Raw genomic sequence first — 5628 nt, 5'->3', positions numbered from 1 at the left:
ATTAAGTTAATACCTGCCTAATGTCTTATACAACATGACTCTCATTAAGGCAACAAAAAACTATGACAAAGGCCTGATATAGCTAAGCATCCTTATTCTAAACAGCACTTAAGTTTATATTTAGTTTTAAATATATTCATGTTTTACAAAAAGACTGTCACATTTTAAATAAAAACTGTCCAAAATGGGGATAATGGGGATAGGCACTGTCCAAAATGAAGGTAAAATTTAGCTGTGTTGTTACGATACCCTCAGTCAGGATGTCAATCACTGTGTGTACTGACCATTAATGAAGTAATGAGCTTGGGTTCTGTCATGACTGATTTTCTTTATTTCCCCATGAAAAGAAATATAAGGTATTTTATGGCTATTTCAATTTGCATTGCTTCTATTTTAAACAGAAATTAAAAACACGTTCATAAAGTTCACAAAGCTTTGCAAGACATACAAGGCTTCTGAAAGAAAACTTAAGTATCTTTCAGGTGGGCATTCTAGTACAAGTCAGATCTGAGTTTCTTTCACAGAGTTTCCAGAGATACAGAACTGAAGCCAGCAGAAAGATAATAGCTATTAGACCTCTCAGCATTTTGTGTTCTTTGTCTCCACCTCCTGCTTGGAAAGAAAGTGGACTACTGGGAATTAAGGTATGTTTGTGATTTCTCATTCTTTCGGGGAATCTGGGAAAGAAAGTAAATAACAAAGGAATAGAAAGTCTTGAATACAAAAGACAGCAATAAAATACTGAACATACAAGTAGCAATTATTTTATGAAGATGGGCTAAATAATTATGTAGCACCAGATCAGTGCTTGTTTGCTAACTTAGGTTCAATATTCAAAAACTAAAAGCAGCAATAAATACTCTGGTAAACTGGTTGTAGATTAAGGCATTTGTTGGGGGCAATAAGAGTGGGGTCGAGCTTTGTTTTGATTTATCTTCATTTAAGCAGTAATGGGAAATTACCAATTCACCCCATCTACTATACAAATGGTAATTGCACTTCTTTACAGTATTGTTATGGAAAACAGAAGCAAGGCAGATTCTTCAGCTTTCAGGACAAGATAATCAAGGTAAGTTAAAAGAACTGCCTGTACTTGTCATTTCAGAATGTAAGCAGAGTATGCCATTGAAAATACTTAGAAAGTAGGAAGAAATAAAACCTTGCTTGAGGAAAAAAAAAAAAGAGAGAAGATAATCATAAGAGTAGTCTCATATATGATGGATTTCTGTGATTAACAGTTTAATTTACTTCACAATATTTCTTCACTGTGTACCACTTCCACAACTTTGTTTGCGGAGCAAAATTTTTCAAATAACTTCACTTTCCCCAAAGACCTACTAGAAGGATTGGAGAGTTTTTATTGAAAAACAAAATGGATTCAAATTTTCTCACTGGAATATTTATGTTAAGTCTTTTAGAATTCTGCCGCACTGGCAGAAACAAAACTAATTTTTCACTAAAGTTCAGCTCACAAAAGAACATGATCATTCTCCATTGACAAAAATCAGCATATGCTTTGATTTTAATAAAAGCATACTAATTTATAGTAAATTATAAATCCTACCTGAAAAACAGCCCATTTTAAAATTCCTTCTGCCACTATTATCTGTCCACATGATCCATAAATATTTTATGAACTGTCAAGTTGATTTATGTATCATAATTGGAAAGGAAAAACATAATCCACCAAAAATAAATTAATGAGAGAAAAACTGAAAACAACAATCTTATACAGCAAGTATTCAAAGTTTATGAGACGGCAGCTGAAAATATGCATCTAGAAAAGTTAAGCATTGCAGGTATGAGCAGATATACATAACTTTATGGGATGTTTAGGCACTACTTAATCAATGCAGAAGGAAAGTAATTTTTTTTTTACAATAATAATTTAAACCCAAAGATGGAGCTCTTGAACTGTTTGTTTAAAAAGGACTAGAAAAAGTGGAAGCAATATGGTTACTGAAGGAAGATAACCTAAAACTTTTGGAATTACTTTTTTGGTATCTTCAATGACAACGCATGCTAGATGTTGATAAAGACAGCTTAAATGCTCTTTCATGTGTATACACGTTTCATTTGCATAGCAGCCATTTCAGTCAGTAAATGTTTCTGTCCGCATATGAATCCCAACTCTCATACACTCTTTCCTTCACTTTCTACACTGCCTTTTAAATTTTTTCAAGCCTTTTTTCAGGTTTTCTACTTAAATTCTTTTGATCTCCTCCTAATCACGTGGAATTTAAATGGCACCTGCTGCAGCAGTTTCTAGCAAAAATGATCTTCCAATTCTCACTCTCCATTTTAGCAGTACATATGATCAGGTTAAAAACAAGCTTTTCATACGAAAAAAAGTATCAAGAGGTCATTAAGTCCCACAGAAAGAGCAACAAAAATAATAAAGGATAAGGGAAGTGCTTAATCTGCATTTTAAAGTCATTAAATGTATTATTCCATCCCTTCAATTTGATGGAAGGGATGCACTTAACAAGCACTTAACAAGCAGTAAGAAAAGCTAAGTTTCACTCATTTTTGAGAAAAATAAGTGAGATTTCTGAATTAATTCCCTCAATTAAGTTTTTAACCAGGGCAATGCACTAGAAATATATAGGGTCTGATTCCTCATTCTCTTGTACTTCTTACAGGCATAATACAAGGTGTGACCAACAGTTCCTTTTACAGAATAACACAGATGATGAAAAATAGTTTTACATCACCATCGTACATATGGAAGTTCAGGATAATTCATCCCCAAGTCCGGGGTGATTCAAACTTCCCAGCTGCCTAAAGGGCCATTCCCGAAGCCTGGAATTCAAGGGTACATCTGCCATATAAAGTAGCTATATTACTTGAGGATTCATTGTGCGACTTTAAAATCTGATGGAGTTAAATTCAACAGCTTTACTACTAATTTATGCCACCAAAACCTGCCCAAGATCCTGCGGAGAGATAAATTTAAGTGTAAAATGCTAACACCCTGTTTGATGCATTTAAAATCTACTTGGCAGATGTATAAATTCTACCCACACGCTGACAGAAATTGAGCTTATATATTTCTAAGGGGTTCTGCCTATAGGGGGAAGAGTCTCAATTTGAGATCAGAAGTAGCAGGTGGTTTGTACCTGCACAAACAACCCCTCCTGCTCCTCCCTGGTGGGAGGGAGTTACAACAGTGCCAGGTAAAGAGGGGTGCCTTCCCGCTTCCTGCCCAAAGGAGGAATCCCGGATAGGTTAGTACTGACCAAATCAGCATTCATTCCTATGCCCACTGAGTTGGAAGGGAATGCCACTCACCCACTTAAAGTTTCACATAAAGTATATTCTACTATTTCATAAAATATTTTATTCTGAATCTTTTAGTCCTAAAATGAACATTACTCTTGCAAAATTAATCATCTTCAAAAAAATTCATCAGAAAATTAAATTTGGTCTGAAAATTGCAGTGGCAGGAAAGAGTTTAAAATGAGTCTTAAATCAACAATCAATTTATTAATTAATAAAATACTGTATTACTAGAATGTTCAGTTGGCATAGTTTCAATTCATTTATTTAGAAATGAAAATTCTATGAAGCAATAGGAAAAGATTTATTTAAGTTATGATAATTGCTAAAAGTTTTTTCAAAGTAATTATGTTTTGAGATAGTTTTTGTAAAGAGATTTCTGCACCAAAAGAGTATATAAATAGCAACACTACTTACTTAAGTTATTTTTGCTCAATCATGTTAATAGTCAAGTGTTTTTCTATATCCAAGTATTTTAATTACAGCTGGCATTTCTAAGCTGCCTATTGATGGTAAGTGCTGTGCAGAAATATTACCATTTCTATTACTAGTCATATGAAAGTCATATAGGAGAAACCAAACTTCAGTTTCTAATCTGTCTCAGTTAAGTTTAACCCTTTTGACAAAAAGCCTGCAAGATATGAACCATATTGTGTTTTTCAAGTAGGCCTTCATATTTCCTTTCTGACAATTACAGCACTAAAACATTTTGTAAATTAAAAAGGTGACTTTTTTTCCTTATCATATTGCAAGCTAAAGTTGAAGATGTTGTATCTTTTCAGTAAGATGGAAACTTTCTTCAGATGGCTCAGAAAAGTCAAATGTAACTAAGCCATTTTAAGAAACGTGCTCCACATTGTTCTCAGAAAGTTTAATTTTTGATGCCTGGAGCATCGGGTGTGAATTTTTCCCCAGCACTCACTGTTCATTTTTGAAGAAAAAAAGATTACTTAGATAATCCTTCAGCTGTCCTGCATCCATCTCCACCTCCACATGTAGAAAGTAAATTTAATCCCATTGGGTGGGATTAAATACGGTGGGTGTAGGAGGGCAAAAGCACTGACAGGTATTTAACAAAACCCCACAGGGGAATGTTAAAGGGCACAGCTCTTGTATTATGGAACAGCACACCCCAGATATAAACACAAACTTAAAACTACCAGGCCGTAAAGAGGGTCACATATGTAGCTACACACATATCTGCTTTTGTAAAACAGTGTAAATAAATGCATGAGGACAAGTCTTACGAGGAGCAGTTGAGGGAACTGGGGTTGTTTAGCCTGGAGAAAAGGAGGTTCAGGGGAGACCTTATTGCTGTCTACAACTACCTGAAAGGAGGTTGTAGCGAGGTGGGTGCTGGTCTCTTCTCGCAAGTAACAAGTGATAGGACAAGAGAAAATGGCCTCAAGTTGCGCCACAGGAGGTTTAGATTGGATATTAGGAAAAATTTCTTCACCGAAAGGGCTGTCAAGCATTGGAACAGTCTGCCCAGGGAAGTGGTGGAGTCACCATCCCTGGGGGTATTTAAAAGACGTGTAGACGTGGTGCTTAGGGACATGGTTAGTGGTGGACTTGGCAGTGTTAGGTTAACGGTTGGACTCGATGCTCTTAAAGGTCTTTTCCAACCTAAATAATTCTGTGATTCTATGACAATCGCATAGGCAGGGAGTGAACTCAGGAAAACCTGTAAAATTCACACCCGATGCTCCAGGCAGGGCAGGGACGGGAGACAGCAAGGTTTCGGAGCTGCCACCACTGCCTTCCTCGAGCTGTGCGTCCAGGCCCTGCGGGGAAGGGGCAGCCTGTGGCTCGATCCCGCCACCCCGGCACCTGCCCGAGGCCCCGGGTGTCGGCGGCCTGAGGCGAGAGGCACCCCGGCGACTGCGGCCGGCCAGAGACGAGTGGCACTCCGGCGAAGGCCGCCGGGCGGCGCCCCCCCCACCGCCCGGGAGGGTACCTGCGGGGGCTGCCTGCAGCAGGACGAGCAGAAGGAGAAGGAAGAAGAGGCGGGCCTGGAGGTGGCCGGCGGCGGCCGTTGCCCGGCGGCAGCCCCGCGCCCTACCATGCGCCGCACGCCACATCGCCACAGGCCCCAGCGCCTCTTCCGACCGCTCGGGCGCGCGGCTGCCGTTAGCCACCCCCAACGGCTGCCTGGCGAGGCGCGCGGGGCAGGCGCGGCGAGGCGAGGCGCGGCGAGGCGAGTCCGACGCGGTGAGGGCGAGCCGCGGGGGTGGAGGTGGCTTCGCCGCCCTCCGGCCTTCCCTGCCATCACCCGCCGCGGGGAAGTCAGCGGCGGGGCTTTCCCAGCCGCAGTGCCAAGCTCTGCACTTGTGTCTCTGGCGAAAGAGG

The sequence above is a fragment of the Calonectris borealis genome, chromosome 2, assembly GCF_964195595.1.
Source record: "Calonectris borealis chromosome 2, bCalBor7.hap1.2, whole genome shotgun sequence".
NCBI classification, from domain to species: Eukaryota; Metazoa; Chordata; class Aves; order Procellariiformes; family Procellariidae; genus Calonectris; species Calonectris borealis.
This window is presented reverse-complemented; position numbering follows the sequence as displayed.